This window comes from Eucalyptus grandis, chromosome 5, assembly GCF_016545825.1.
Source record: "Eucalyptus grandis isolate ANBG69807.140 chromosome 5, ASM1654582v1, whole genome shotgun sequence".
NCBI classification, from domain to species: domain Eukaryota; kingdom Viridiplantae; phylum Streptophyta; class Magnoliopsida; order Myrtales; family Myrtaceae; genus Eucalyptus; species Eucalyptus grandis.
In genome coordinates, this window is record NC_052616.1 from 6,811,509 (window position 1) to 6,828,661 (window position 17,153).

Here is a 17,153-nt window from a genome sequence, read left to right on the forward strand (position 1 = left end):
CCTGGGCTCGAGCATCACGTCATCGACTATGGGCCGTCTAAAGCAATGGAAGAACTTGATCCTCGACGCATTCTTCATCGTCTCCCTCTGATGTTTCATGCGTTGCAGATCGCTATTCTTGTTTCGGACTCAATGAAGCAAAGAGACAAGGCAGGAAAAGATGGGGAGGCCAAACGTTATTTTTGGATGACTTCGAGTCGAAAGGCCATAAATTTTGTGTAGTTTTGGATCACTTGTTTTCTTTTTCTTTGGTGCAAGTGTAAGTACATGAAGATATCTCTCTATATATAACAATTTCTATTTCCAGATTAAGCATTACTCTCCGGTGGTTAAGGATTTAAATGCTTGAATGAGAAGGTCAGAGAAAATGGCGAAAGCAAAGAATAGCTTGCTGCCGCCGATGGACAGACGGGTAGGAGGAGAGGGTATGACTACGCGCGTATTGGCTTATGGTTTTAGTGAAGAGAACTGGCTATGAATTTGAATGGTCCTCATTATGATCGTCAAGACATCTCTAGACAATCAATCTTTGAGTGGGGGTTAACTATGGTAGTTGCCCTCCAAGAAATTCCTTTATTCCTTTTATTTGGGAGTATTCAAAAGAATCCGAAATTGCCTAGAACTTGACCAACTCCACTGAGAACCAGCTGCTCTCATGGGGACTGGTCCGGTTCCAAAGATGGAACCATCCATATATCTATGTGTGTGTGTGACTATAATTATCACGATCAAGTTTTCTATCAATTCTAAAGTCCCTAAGTACTTGCTTCTTTGATATCTTAAATGAGGACATTGATGTTCTCTTTTTGCTGTCTAAATTGAGACCCATCTCAATTACTGTCATCATCCTCCCTCCTACATCATTTCCTTCATTAGGATCGCATGCTAATTTGGTGTCCATACAACATTTTAGCTTTATTCCTTCCTAGAAAACCTGTTTCATCAGATAATTAGAATGGCAATCAATGGGTAGTTCTCCATTCCAGGGTGGGAACCACTCACTGCCCATCCTGAAACCGATTACCCCTACATTCAATTCGAGAAAGTGTGTTGCTTCTTCAAAATCCCAGGGGTGCCTTGCAAATGCTTGTGCGAATAAGCATGTTGCTTGCACGCATGCTACAAGCCAAAAGTTCCACCTGCTTACACAATCGCAAGAAATCGAATCATGCCGTTTCAGTGGGTGAATAAATGCAGTGGTGGTCTGTGGCCATTCGAGCAGAGAAACAGCGGATGGGAAATCTGACGATTTTGCATATGTAACATCTGCCTCTCCAATCTACATGTCGAACGAACCTCTTGTGTTCGAAATTTGTGTAATGCGAGGTCCCACCATGTCGTGACATCTTAATGTCTAAGAATCTCCAGAAGCTTTATGCATCATCCTATGGTCATTTCCATTAGTCTACTAAAGAAACACGTTGGCTAGGCCTGTTAAATGAGTAGGTTGGATTGAATTGAAAAAAATGTCTGCACCCAAATTGACCCATATAACCCGCATTAACCCCTTTTTATGTGATACAATTTTAGAATTCCATACTTGACCTAACTAGCACTTTAACATATAACCGATACAATCCATATTACAAAAAAACATTCATATCTAATCCAATTTATGCAAACTCGCACCCACTCATTTACACAACTTTAAGCCCTTCATATGAATCTATCATTTAGATAAAATTTTATATCAATTTAAAAAGTAATAATCAAAATAAAGAGTCGTCACTTGTTGTCGCTTGCCTAGCCAACTCAGCTAACGTTGCCTCTCCTCCGTCTAAGCCCCACGCCGCCGCTGTGGAGACCCCAAACATAATTGCCTCTCTCTCTCTCTCTCTCTCTCTCTCGTGCGGGACATCGAATAAGAGGTCGTGAACCTATGTCGAACTTCACTGATCGTTGTGGTTGTGGCATCGCCATGACCCAAGCCCATCTATATAATCCGTATTTTGAATGCATTAACAAAGTAACCAATGACATTACTCGGTCATCATCATAGCCATTGTCAGCACAATTCATAGCCATTGTCAGCACAATCACATAAATGTTGTTGGAAATTTTTGTAAATTAAAAAGTTGAATCTTAAGTAAAACATTAAATTAAGAAAAGATCTAAATTCTTTCCACCAAACGATCTCCAAAGGTTGATCAAGAAAGATTAAAAATAAAAATAAAAGTAAATTATATTAAAGTTGCGCTCAACTTCTCTTTAGATGTGCAACAATCTATGCAAATTGCTGCAGATATGGACCATCGGCCATAAGCGAGTACAATGTGCTTGTTGTTCATACTTATTTCCTTCAATTTTTGAATAAAAGCGGTCCAACCGAATGTATTAACATATTTGGCCTTGCACTATATTCTCGGCATGGTCTTTGGGCTTTTTACTGCGAAGAATGAAGATGCGTTATATTCAGTGAGATATTGTTTGATGCAATGTATATTTTATTCGAGGATAAAAAGGATAATAACGCCCTGTCAAATTTCATTTTTTCTATTGAAAATCAACTCACTACACTAGATATTTTTTAGATACAAACCAAAAATCCTCCCAAGCGTACATTCCTCCCATCAATTTTATAAAAAAATTTACAATATTTCCCATCATAGTTCATCTCTCCAAGAGCTGTGCGTTTTGTCGATTTTTCTTTCCAATTTTCCTTTGAGTTAACTCTCCAGACCTGCTTCAGTCTTAGAAGGCCAAGCGAGTTGGGATACGGATCGTTTAAGCGACCCATCATGACCCATTTTACTAAGTCTTATTTTTTTCAACCCATTTTGCCCGCACTTTGTTGCCAAACAGCTTACCCATTCTACAAGGGGCCATTAAATATGAGTTGCATAATGAGTTTGTGATCCATTTTAGCAGCTTTCATGACCACATGGATAATTTTGATCTATAACCAAAGATTTTAATTTATGGATTTATCAATATAGTTTCTTTTGAGATGCGAAATAAAGTAATTTAACACGCAGTCACTTTACCTTTTCCTAACTAGTAAGCTGAAGACCCTTTTTGTCTGATTTTATTTATATCACCTTTTCTAATGTATAAAATAAGTGACAGAATTATGTACTCTCGTACTGAAGCTAATGTTTTGCTAAATCAAGCTCAACGGTATATGATCCGACGGTGCGGACATCATTGGGCCTCGCTTGGATTCTGTCTACTTTTACATTGGTCCATGGTCCTAAATGGATCCTACGATCGTCAAAGGACAGAACAATATGCGCTTATTACCACAAATTAATTAGATTTAAACAATGAACTTTGTACGGGCCGGTAATGTCATCTGTGTTTCGTCACGACTGATATCTATCGTTGACACACACACACAAAAAAAAAAAAAAAAAAAAAAACCTCGAAACCTTTCAATATGTCCAAATATTGAAACATATAATCATTGTATTTTTTTTCGAAATATTTTCCCATTTAAAGTAATTTTTGGTTTTCAGTTTGAAAATTTAGAAGTAGGTCACGAAAACAAGTTAGAAGTAGGTGAATAACACCACCAAACAGCCCTTGCCTCCATGATGCAAAACTCAATTTTTGCTAGACGTTCATCAAAGGTCACTGAAAATTCCAACTTGATAAAAGAGATTGAAAATGAAATCGAAGCCGAGATGCAATTTTAGTGGTACACTTGAAAGTGAGGACAAATGATGTCAAGGATGATGTGAAGTAATTTCTCCAAGATTAAAATAACTTAAATGAAAAAAAAAATTCAGACGTAAGGGTTAGGACAAAAATAGAAAATAGGAACTTGCAAAGCATGCCAGGTTCACCAGTTTGGCCTTCAATGATGCGGCGTGGGCAGTGCTAATGTAGATAATTTTTACATTTTCTTTTAATTTTTGAATTTCTTTTATTCATTTTTTTCCTTTTCCTTTTTTTCTCCTTCTTTTGCTATTTCCCTCTATTGGTTGTGGGGTGAGGGCCACGACACCATTGTCAGGCACAAGCGAGGGTCTCGCTAGAGGCAATGAGGGCGACCCTATCTAGATTCGGCAGGGTCGAGCATCGTCGGTCTAGTGAGGGCGATCTCCCCTATCACCGGTCGCTAATAGGAAAAAGAAATAAGATTAAAAAAAAAAAAAAAAAGAAAAAAAAAAATCTTAAAAATTCCAAAATTCCAAAATTCCTTCATGTTAGTATTGATCATGTCGCATAGAATGAATAAATGTTCACACGGGCAATTTCCAACCAAAATTGGCTAGAAAGACTAAATTGGCAAATTATTAATAGATTTATGATTAAATTGGTAAATTAAAAGATTTAGAATTGAATAGTAGGTTTAGAACTTTTCGGACAATTGTCCACATATCTAAGAGTTTGCATATTTTTGTAGATTAAGAACGGGTGGTATATTATATTTGCATAGTCATAAATGCCAAGTTAAATAAATAGAAATTTTCATGAATGTTTAGCGCCCATTTAGAACGTTTAGATTTCATGAATTTATGTTTACATTACATGTTGGTTATTAGTTAGAATTTATTTTCATGTTTGAAAGCTCATTTAAGGAAATAATTTATTTAGGGGCTGTCTATGTATTGCTAGTAACATCCGAATACTTACCGACCAAAAAAAAAAAAAAAAAAAAAAAAAAACATCCGAATACTTATATTTTCTTTGATACGTTAATATATTTTAGAAAACTCGCATTGACTTTTCATTTACCGGCTCACATGATCCTGTCTGTCCGGGAGGAAACGCTTCGAGTTATTATCTTCTGATTTATTACTATTACTTTAAATATTTTTTTTTGGTATCCTAAACCTGTGCTCGAGAGATAGCTGTCCATACACTGATAATGGATGTATGGATTCTCGAGAAGAGAGGAGTTTTAAATGTTTGGTTTACCGCCGTAAATGCAGGGACATGTAAGGGTCCGTTTGTTTTGTTGGGATTAAATGATATTGGAAAAAATTTCCTACAAATTATTGCCTAAATCACTTGAGATAATTAATCAATGAAAAATACTTTCATTATCGATGGTAATTTATATCTAAATACCGTGAATGATAAATATATTTTATGTTCATTCATTTATGTAAGTGATGCTTTAGGAAAATATTTTTCAAATCATTCATATTTCCATGTAAAAAACACATCCTAAATGCATGTTAGGAAATAAAAATCACTAAATATTGGGTGAAATGTTTTCTTTAAAAAAGAAAAAAAATACTAATTATTCATTTTTGTAAGTGATACAAATGATATTTTTAGGAAAATATTTTTCAAATAATTCATTTTCCACAAAACAAACTCCTTCTAAATGCATATTAGTAAATAAAAATCAGGGAAAATCTCAAATAAGGACATAAAGTGGAGCCATTTTCTCAAAAAATGACTTAAAGTGGACATTGTCTCAAATAAGGACCCGGAGTGGCTAACTTATCTCAATTAAGGACCTGAACTTCTAATTTTATTCACAGCCAGGGGTACTTTTGTCCAAGAACATTGTTGTTTATTTTTAGTCTCTCTCTTTCTTCTTTTTTCTTTCATCATCTTTCTCTTTCTCTACATCACCTCCATTATTAGCTCCTCTGCTCTTTGTGTCATCTTGTTGTATGACCAAGATTAGGTTTTCTTTAACAAAAGCCCTTACAACGTAGTCTAACTCGTTGAAAATTTTAAATTTCACTCCTCAAAATGGTTTGTAGACAATTCCACGAAGCCGAAATGAGCTTTCAAAAGTAAGTTATTTTTATTCCAACGTTCATTGCAAATTCTGATCTCAAAGCCATAATATGAATCTACTTTTGCTAAGACTCAACTTCTTGTCCAACTCTCAAGCTATGCAACTAATCCCTTTGGTGATGTATTACTCTCACCTCGAGAGTGCATCAAACTCCACTTATTCCGAGCCTTCCGCTAACCTAGCAACTGCAATTTTTTGTGATGTTTTCAGTCCTGCTTGCCAACAACAAAGTAGCAATATCCAAGTATTGCAAGATCATCTTATTTGACTAACTTATGCCTCTATTCAATTAACACTTGGTGATCAACAATTTCACGGCAAAGAACAATTTTGTTGCAGCTAGCAAAAATTTCAACCTCGGCAAGAGTTTGCCTCATCAATTTCAAATTTGGGTTTGCCTTTCTTGCGTAAATTCAATCTTTCAAGGATCCCTCTTCCCCTCTGCAATGCCAATGGCTCCTTTCAATAATCCCTAGTCTGGAGACACCCACTTACACTCTTGCCATTCTTATCAACACAGCTCTTCTCCTAAATCGATGCCGCATCTTGAGATTGATCATTAATCGTATCTAACATCATTAGCTATAGAAACTATTGTACTTTGTTGCCCCATTGCTGCCATTGACAAGTCCTATTCGAGCTCTCGACCTCATCGACTGCTTCCCCTGATAGAAAATCCAACATCGTCGTTGTCAGATGAAGGTCAATCCGAGCTTTAGGCTGAGCACAAGCGAGCCGATATTTGATGCATCTTGAGGAACTGAGGATTTTAGCATCCGAGAAGGTGGCCAATAGCAAATAACTCTTATTCGACTAGGACCAACTACGTGATGACATGAAGCTCATGAGGTTGCTGGTAGGGGCCCTGATTATGGTGTTGAAGAAGGAGGCAATGTAGAGTGAAGAAGGAGGTGTGAGGAAGATGAAGAACAAAAAGAAATTAAAGAAAAAATGTTCTTGGACAAAACTACCCCCAAATTGTAAATAAGATTAAAAGTTTGGGTCCTTATTTGAAACAAAATTAGCCACTTTGAGTTCTTATTTGATACAGTGTCCACTTTGGGTCATTTTTTGAGAAAATGAACCCACTTCAGGCTCTTATTTGAGATTTTCCCTAAAAATCACTTAAGATTGTAAGAAATGTTTCCTTAAAAAAAAAAAAAAAAAAAATGATACCGATCCTCCTATTTCTCTTCCCTCCTCCCGTGTGTAAGCGCTACAAGCTAGATCACCAACGCAGAACTCAGAAGCACAGAGCATTTCTCTTTTTCTTATGCTAATTCGAGATGGAAGACCAGAAATGCAAATTCTGTTCGACCACCATGATGATTTTCATTCTCGTTCTCGCTTGCATTCTTAGCATTTCACCTGCTAATGCAGCTATTGTAGTAGCGAATACATCATTGTCAGCTTAAAATATCCTAGTGCGAAAGCTGACGGACAAAGATTTCACTGTGTTGGAGGATTTCGATAATTCATAAAGGTTAATTTACCTACCACAATAGCCGGTTCAAATAAAAAGCAAAGAATAGTTCACTCATATTAAAATATATTATTTGGATGTTGAAATGCGCGTGAGTTATATTAGAAAAGAACTCATGTCGGAGAATTTGTGTAGTTTGGAGCAGTTAATATATGCTAATTGGCACTTAAATCATTAAAATGTGTCTTTGAGTGAAGATGAATTCAATTGGATATGTTGATGAGCTTTAACTTAAACATCCTCTTGATGCCATCAAGTCTGTTATCATGACCACTGCCACCACCTCCAACACGAAGGGCCGATCCACAGGACATTATTGTCGCCGATGGAGGACATGTTAACCCATCAAAGGCATCGCCCCAGGTCTCATTTACGATGCTGGACCACAGGATTACTTCGTCTCCCTTTGTGGGCTCAACTACATCGGCTCCAAAATCGATCTCATGTTTAAAAAATAAAAAGTCACATACTCGAGCATAAGGAGCACACCGGGATTAGTAGCTCAGCTATCCATTAATCAGCATGAGGTTTTTGCGTTCGATGATGATGGTGAGCGCGACGAGGACAGTTAGGAATGTCGGACCTGCAAAGTCGCGACATAGGTTGGTCATTGACCGGATCACGGGTCTCGACTCAATTGGCGGGTACTCGGGTAATCTGGAGTTCACGGAGGCAAATCGAACAGAGTTACGGGGTTGACTTCATGAGGAGAGTCGATGGGAATGCGACTGCGACCACGCCGTCTGCTCAAGGAGGCGATCACGTGGGTCTCTTCTCAGCATTTTGTCCGAACTCCTGTCGTTATTGGGTCTGAGCAATCGCAGGGAGCGAATGTGATTTCTAGGGTTCCAGAACTGAAGTCGGAGGGAGCTAGGGGAGTGACCTGTCGTATAAAAATTTAACTTGATCCTTCTTACATAGAGTTAATAAATTTCAACACGACCAGTTAGTTAAGAGTGTCCAGGATCCATTCTATATATGATAAATGGATCAACTTGTCTACACTCGAATACTAAATGTGCCGTGAGCAATTTACCTTTTCAATTTATTTATGAACACTCATATATATTTAAGCAAACAAGTTGATGTCAATATAATATGTTTTGAAAATTTTAGAGCCAATGTGGGAGGGCCAGTCTTGGCTAGCAAGGGCCACCCTTGCCAGATCCGGAAAAAGTTGGATGGCAACCGGATAGAAATAGAGGATATGAAAAAAGATAAAAGAAAAAAATTGCTTGGACAGTAATTTATTTTTCATGTTTAGAAGCTCATATGAGGAAAGTAATATATTTAGGATGCACGTCTTTGTATAGCATGTTAAATCTGCAGATTTTTATTTCTGTTCATACATTAGTCTATTTTAGTAAATTGGAAAAATTACAAATAAGGGCCTGGGATGGAATTTATTTCAAATAAATGTTTGAAGTGATTATGGCAATTTCAAATAAAAGCCTGAAGTTGCCATGACAGTTTTAAATAATAATCTAACTTGCCGACCAGCTAATTATTATGGTTGATCAAGGGCTTTTTTGTCCAATATAAACTTAATTGTAAATATTATTTAGATTATATAAAAAAATTAATTAAAAAAGAAAAGAAAAGGAAATCAAGCGAGGGCTTAGCCCTCTTCACTGCCACCCCACCATCGCCGGCGGTGGTAAGGGTTTGCAGAGTCCTCGCTGTTTCCCCTTCCCCTTTCGTTTTTTATTTTGTTTTTCATCTAATGCATAAAAGAAATAAAATGAATTAAAAAAAAATTAAAAGATGAAAATGCCCTTATCAGCAGGTGAGTTAGGCCATTCTTGAAACTGACGTGGTTATTTTGGGCCCTATTTGAAACAAGATTTACTTTAGGTATTTATTTGAGAAAATATGAAACAAGTTTCTTTTGAGATCCTTATTTAAAAATGAGAACACTTTAAATTCTTATTTGCATGGACAGTACTCTATCCTGTCGGGTTATAATAGGTACCATGCAGTTCTTGCATGGAAATGGAAATGTATATGCATCTTAGGAAATAAAAATCACTATGGACAGTTTTCTCCGAAAGGGAAAAAGTACCGATACTCCAGGGGGTCATGAGACCGATGCATTTCCTCATTTCTCTTCTCCTATATATATACACAGAAGCAAAAAACATTTCTCTGTTTCTTCTGTAAATTCGAGATGGAAGACCAGAAATGCAGATTGTCTTTGATTACCTTGACGATTTTCATTCTCTGTCTCGTTTATGTTCTAAGCATTTCCCCTGCTAATGCTGCTATTGCAGTAGCTGATACAAGTAGTTCATTGTCAACTTATGTTATACAAGTACGAAAGCGGACAAACCTTTGGCTACGATAGAGGATCTCGATACTTTGTATTGGTCATATTTACCCACCACAGCAGCCAGCTCTAACCAAGAGCAAAGAATGGTGTACTCATATTAAGTATTAACATGTGCTATCCAGGTTGGCGGCCAATTGACCGCTGAGGTAGCTAAAGCCATTCGGGAGAAGGACGGTGTTTTGTACATGCGTCCAAAGAAGGCACTCTCTCTACACGCAACTCACACCCCTGACTTCTTAGGATTCACGACCTCCCTTCCTTCAGCGACAAGGGGGTGCCTCTGCTCCCGGCCAAATGGATGGGCAAGTGCGACTTCAAGAGCACGTCCTGTAACAATGAGCTCATCGGTCCAAGACCTTTTGTCGACTCGAGTGTTCCTGACAAGCAGCCTGGCACGCCCTATGATGGTTTTGGCCACAGCTTGCACACTTCCAGCACAGCTGCCAGTGCTTTTGCTAGGCATGCCGGCGTGCTTGGTCTTGCCAAAGGCACGGCCACAGGCATGGCGCCTCTTGCGCATTTGGCAACGTACAAGGTTTGTGCACTCCGGTGCGTCGAGAGCAACGTATTAGTTGCGTTTGACGTAGCCATTGAGGGTGGCGTCGATGTGCTTTCCCTCTCACTAGGAGAAAAATCCAGGCCGTTCTTCCATGACACCATTGCAAAGGGTGCATTTGCCGCTACCAAATCAAAATAGGGCATCTTGGTCAGGTGCTCTGCGGGAAATAGTGGGCTGCAGAATGGCACGGTGGCAAATGATGCGCCGTGGATTCTCACCGTGGTAGCGAGCAGAGCATTAACCGCACTATAGCGGCTGTTGCGCGGCTTGGGAATGGACAAGAGTTCGATGGGGAGACCATCCACCAACCCCACGACTTCAGTCCGACGCTACTTTCCCTTGTTTATGACGAAGTAACTGGAGATAAAAAAACGGCCATGTGCCTTCCCGGATCACTAGAAGGCCGCTCGGACCTCAGAGGGATAGCGGTTGTGTGCGCGTTCAGACTTAAAAGCGATCCGGTAACACCGGGTAAAGAGGTCACGTTAGCGGGTGGCGTGGCAATAATCCTCTTGAACAGTCCCACCTAAGCGTACGCCACAATAACCTATGTACATGTCCTAGCCGTAGTCGTAGTGAGCTACGTCGAGCTACCTAAGCATGACGCTAGCACCAACAGCCATGATCCTATTCAAGGCACCCTCATCGGAGGATCGGCTGCCCCGGCTGTGTCATTCTTCTCTTCCTGCGGCTGCAACAAACAAAGCCCCGGTATCCTCAAGCCGGACATCATAGGCTCCGGCGTGAATATCCTTGTCGGTTGGCCAATTCCTTTAGATAATTCCACAAACATGAAGCACGCATTCTGTCGTAATGAATCAGCGTCGCAGCAGAAGCGGATCGTATATTTTGCAATTATGTCGGGAGCTATAGAAATCGATCGAAATAAAACGAGAAACAATAAAAGGAAAGGACACCGGAAATTTACATGGTTCGGTCTGAATGTCGGAACCTACGTTCACGGGAGAGCCAGCAAATCAATCAATTATAAATCGGAGAATTACAGGATTACAATCACATATGCACTCAAGTGTTTCCCAGCCCTACTATACACTCAATACCCACGGTATTTAACAAAACAAATCAATGGACTCAACTTCCGCACAAAACCTCTCTGAGCTCAAGCCTCGCACTCTCTCTCTCTCGAGCTCTTTTCTCTCGCTCACTACGAAGCTCTTTTCTTTCGCAGCTCTTCAAGCTCCAGACGTCTTCTCCTTTTTATCGGTGGAAGAGAAGGAAACAAAATAATATTGTACTCCAGAATTGTCAGAAGGCACCGATCTTCAAAGCATGTGCCTCCATGCATTTAATGTTAGCGTGTGAGCTGAGCAGCGTGTACTGACACACGTAGAAGAGCTTCTGCCTTCTCTCCTTCTTTATCCGCAACAAGACGAAAGAAGTCCACAAAGATGACCAAGAAGAGAGAAAATTGGGCGCCTACGAGATAGCTTCAGAAGCAGCAAGTGTTGACCAACCAATTCTTCTACAAGCATGCATGCACATGGCCATGTGCATGCATTTAATAACGTAGAAGAATTTGGACGATCACCCCTTCAGATTTTATGCTGACAAATGAGAAGAATCCCATGGATTGAAGACTTTATTTCCAACGCCAAGGGTTGGATCTTTTTCGGCTCCTATCGCACGCTCCTTAATTTTAATTAAATGCTTTGCTGACGTTCTTCCTCGTTTCAACGTGAAAATGTTTTGCGCGTATCGGGTATCGTATAATGGATTCAAACTTGAGACATAATTCAACAATTCTCCACATTGGCTCAACGTTTAAAGCCAAGTTATAGTGATTATTTTCCATGCTCGGCTCTCCCAACGCCCCGATGGGCGCTCATATTCTACAGACGCCAATCGAGCTCATACAAAGCTCGAGCTTTGCTGAAGGAACGTGCTTCGTCATCATATCTGCTGGGTTCTCCGCTGTTGCTATTTTCTTCACAACAATTTTACCCTTCGCTATGACATCTCGGATGAAATGGTACCTGATATCGATATGTTTTGTTCGCTCATGATATATTGGATTATAAGCCAAATATATCGCACCTTGATTGTCACAGTGTATGGTGACACTTTTCTGCTCCAGTCCAAGGTCCGAGAGCAAACCCCTTAGCCATATCGACTCCTTTGCAACAAAGGTTAGTGCCATGTACTCCGCCTCAGTTGAAGACAATGCAACATCATCTTGTAAAGACGCTTTCCAACTTATTGCACCACCCGCTAGCGTAAACACGTACCTCCCGCTAACGATCCGCGATCATCCAAGTTACCGGCGTGATCTGAATCCACGTACCCGTGGTCTCATTGCCATTGATGTTCCTCCGAAACATAATGCCGACGTCTGCTGTCCCTTTTAGATATCTGAGGATCCATTTCACGGCTTCCCAATGAGTCTTACCTGGGTGCTTCATGTAACGGCTGACAACACTTACAGCCTGTGAAATGTCAGGTCTAGTACATACCATGGCATACATAATACTACCCACTGCACTAGAATAAGGAACATGGGACATATGTTCCTCCTCCTCCTCAGTTTGCGGTGATAACTTGTCAGAAAGTTTGAAATGTGCGGCTAAAGGAGTACTTACAGATTTTTGTTGACTGCATATTAAAACGTGCCACGATCTTTTCAATGTATTTCTTTTGAGACAAACGCAACGTTCCTCGCAGCTTTGTCACGCAAAATTTCCATACCCAATATTTTCTTAGCAGCACCTAATTCTTTCATTTCAAACTCAGCACTCAACCGCCGCTTCAACACATCAATATCGGACATACGTTTAGCTGCTATTAACATATCATCAACATATAATAGCAAATAAATCAAAGACCCATCCTCCAATCTCCTAAAATAAACACAACTATCAAATTGACTTTTCGAATAATCTTGACTAGTTGAAAGCATCAAAACGCTTATACCATTGTCTAGGAGATTGTTTCAATCCATACAATGATTTTTTTCAATAAGCAAACATGGTCTTCCTTACCTGGAATAGCAAATCCCTCAGGCTGCTTCATGTAAATTTGTTCCTCCAATTCACCATGAAGAAATGCCGTTTTCACATCTAGCTGCTCCAGCTCAAGATCCTGTGCAACAACTAATGCAAGTAATACACGAATAGAGGTATGCCTTACCACAGGAGAGAACACTTCATTGTAGTCGATGCCCTCTCGTTGAGTATACCCCCTCGCAACAAGTCTCGCCTTGAACCTGGCTGCCTCTACACCGGGAATGCCTTCTTTCCATTTGTAGACCCATTTGCATCCAACAATTTTCTGACTTTTGGGTACTTTGATCAACTCCCATGTCTGATTTCGATAGAGTGATTCTATTTCTTCACTCATAGCCTTTAGCCATTGTGATGACTCAGCACTAGCCATCGCCTCGGAATAGGATGAAGGCTCATCCATCTCCACCTCATCACCTACGGTTAATGCATAGGCAATATCGAATAACCATAACGTACCGGTGGTTTAATTTGCCTTCTTTGTCGCCCGTGGCTATGTTGTGTTGTGGCTCGCTGGTTGTTCAAAAGTATCACCGTCTTCGGGAATTGTGGCCTCATCTACAATCTCTTCCTCTCGTTACCTCGAGGTCTTTGGAGACTCCGCTTGAATCTCCACCTCACTTCTGACACCATGATCCGTTTGCTCTACTGGTTGAGTCTCAAGATTCCTCTTTTGAAGCATTGCAGTCTCGTCGAAGATCACGTCTCTGCTAATTAGAAAACCGGGTGATATGGAATCAGTGCACCACAGCCGGTAGCCTTTCACCCCTTGTGCATAACCTAGAAATATGCACTTCTTTGCCCTCGGCTCAAGCTTACCATCTCTCGCATGAGCATACGCAGGACATCCGAATATTCATAATCCGGAGTAATCAACAAGTTTCCCCGACCATACTTCTTCAGGAGTCTTCCACTCGATAGCAGAAGATGGAGATCGATTAACTAGGTAACATGCCATATTTATTGCTTCAACCCAAAATTCCTTGCCCAATCCTGCATGCGAAAGCATGCACCGAGCTCGCTCGAGTAGAGTTCTATTCTTCCGTTCTGCTACGCCATTCTGCTGTGGTGTCCCGAGAACTGTGCGGTGTCTCACAATCCCTTCCTTTTCACAGAACTCGGTAAAGTCCTTACCACAGAACTCCATGCTATTATCAGTTCTCAGGCACTTGATTTGTTTACTTGACTTCTTCTCAATCAATGCCTTAAAATTCTTGAACTGATCAAATACCTCGGATTTGTGCTTCAAGAAGTACACCCATACCTTCCTTGAGTAATCGTCGATGAATGTCAGCATATATCTGGCACCTCCTTTTGATGGAACTGGAGACGGTCCCTAAACATCTAAATGAATGTATTCGACCGGTTGCTTGGTCGAATGTAGAGCTGTACCAAATTTAACACGACGCTACTTCCCGAAGATGCAGTGCTCACACAGGTCCAGCTTTCCTGTCTTCTGACCTTTCAGCAACCCCTTCTCACTCAGCATTGTCATACCTGCCTCACTCATGTGTCCCAATCGCATATGCCATAACTGAGTCAAATTTGAGTCTGACTCACCTGATGAAACTGCAGCAACTCCAGTCACGGTTTCTCCCAGTAAATGATAGAGAGAATTTGCCTTCTTCCCTTTCATCAATATCAGGGCACCTCGAGAGATCTTCAGCACTCCACCTTCAGCTATGTATTTGCACCCGAGGTCATCGAGTGTACCCAGAGAAATAAGGCTCTTCTTCAGCGTCGGTACATGCCTTACGTCTGTCAACGTCCGTTCTATGCTATCGTGCATTCGGATCCGAACTGTTCCTATCCCCACAACCTTGCAGGCTGCATTATTCCCCAAAAGAACTCTACCACCATCTGCAGTCTAGTAGGTAGTGAACCAGTTCTTATGAGGAGTCATGTGATAGGAACATCCAGAATCTAGCACCCATTCGTCTCCTGACAAACTCGTAGATACACATAGGACAGCCTCGGCATCACTGGTACTCTCCTCGGCAACATTCGCCACACTGCTTGTGGCATTTTGCCAAATGCCTTTATTTCTTAGCTTTGGACAATTTCTCCTTATGTGCCCCTCCTCGTGACATTCGAAGCACTTCACGCGACCTTTTGATTTTCTATGTCGCGACTTCGACCTGCTTTTGCTTTGAGTTCTGTTGCTGGGCCTCCGATGTTGGTCTCTATCTCGAATCACCAGTCCACGCGCTACATCTTGCGCTAGACTGTCATCACGCAACTTTCTCTGCCACTCCTTTGAAAACAGGACAGATTTTACCTCTTCTGAGGTAATCGTAGTACGCCCCTGTAACAAGGAGTCGGTAAAGTGCTCCCATGACTCCGGTAAAGACGCCAACAACATCATGCCTTGTTCTTCATCATCTAAAATCTTGCCAACATTCTTCAAGTCCATCATGAGTTTATTAAACTCATCTAGGTGGGATCTAATGGACGTACCTTCGTGTATCGGAACGGAACATTCTCTTCAACATATATAAGCGATTGTTCAAACCCTTCTTTACATAGAGGGCCTGGAGTTTGGCCCATAACACTGCGGCATCCTCCTCCTCGGCCACCTCTATTAGCACTTCATCCGATAAGTTCAACAGGATGATGCTCTTGGCCTTCTCCATTAGCTCGTCCTTTTCGGCATCTCGCATTGTTTCGGGCAACTGAGCCTTGCCCTCCAATGCCTTGGCTAATCCTTGAGTTGTTAATAGCGCCTTCATCTTGACGCTCCATAACCCAAAGTTGTTCCTCCCGTTAAATTTCTCAATTTCTACTTTTGCTCCAAACATAATTGCAAAGTCTTAGCTCTAATACCAATTGTTGTAATGAATCAGCGTCGCAGCGGAAGCGGATCGTATATTTTGCAATTATGTCGGGAGCTATAGAAATCGATCGAAATAAAACGAGGAACAAAAGGACACCGGAAATTTACGTGGTTCGGTCCGAATGTCGGAACCTACGTCCACGGGGAGAGCCAGCAAATCAATCCACTATAAATCGGAGAATTACGGATTACAATCACATATGCACTCAAGTGTTTCCCAGCCCTACTTTATACCCGATACCCACGGTGTTTAACAAAACAAATCAATGGACTCAACTTCCGCACAAAACCTCTCGAGCTCAAGCCTCGCACTCTCTCTCTCTCTCGAGCTCTTTTCTCTCGCTCACTACGAAGCTCTTTTCTTTCGCAGCTTCGTAGTGAGCGAGAGAAAAGAGCTCGAGAGAGAGAGAGTGCGAGGCTTGAGCTCGTAGAGGTTTTGTGCGGAAGTTGAGTCCATTGATTTGTTTTGTTAAACACCGTGGGTATCGGGTATAAAGTAGGGCTGGGAAACACTTGAGTGCATATGTGATTGTAATCTGTAATTCTTCGATTTATAGTGGATTGATTTGCCGACTCTCCCCGTGGACGTAGGTTCCGACATTCGGACCGAACCACGAAATTTCCGGTGTCCTTTGTTCCTCGTTTTATTTCGATCGATTTCTATAGCTCCCGACATAATTGCAAAATATACGATCCGCTCCGCTGCGACGCCGATTCATTACAACACATTCAACATCATCTCCGGGACCTCCCAAAAAGCGGCGTGGCGATGCTGCTCAAAGGCTCCACCAAGTCCACCATCATGATCACCGCCACCACCTCCAACGTGGAACGCCAACCCATCATCGACCAGACGCTCCATCCGGTGGACATTTTCGCCACCAGCGCAAGACACATCAACCCATCAAAGGCTGTCGACACGGGTCTTATTTATACATTGAACCGCAAGATTACCTGGCTTATCTTTGCGGGCTCAACTATACCGACTCCAAAATTGAGATCATAGTTCAAAAGGGAGTCACATGCTCGAGCATAACGAGCATACCCGATCACCAGCTCAACTATCGATCGATCAGCGTGAGGTTTAAGGGTTCGGCAACGAAAGTGAGTGTGACAAGGACGGCGAGGAACATCGGACCAGCAAAGTCCTGTTACCGGCCAATCATTGACCCTATCAAGGGTCTAAACTATGTAACCGGATGATCTAGAGTTCACGGAGGTGAACCAA

The 17,153-nt window shown here is 41.1% G+C and overlaps 1 pseudogene; it reads left to right on the forward strand.

The window, feature by feature from the left end:
- Window positions 1-9,354: 9,354 nt before the first annotated feature.
- On the forward strand, window positions 9,355-17,128 carry LOC120293568 (annotated as a pseudogene).
- Window positions 17,129-17,153: the final 25 nt, after the last annotated feature.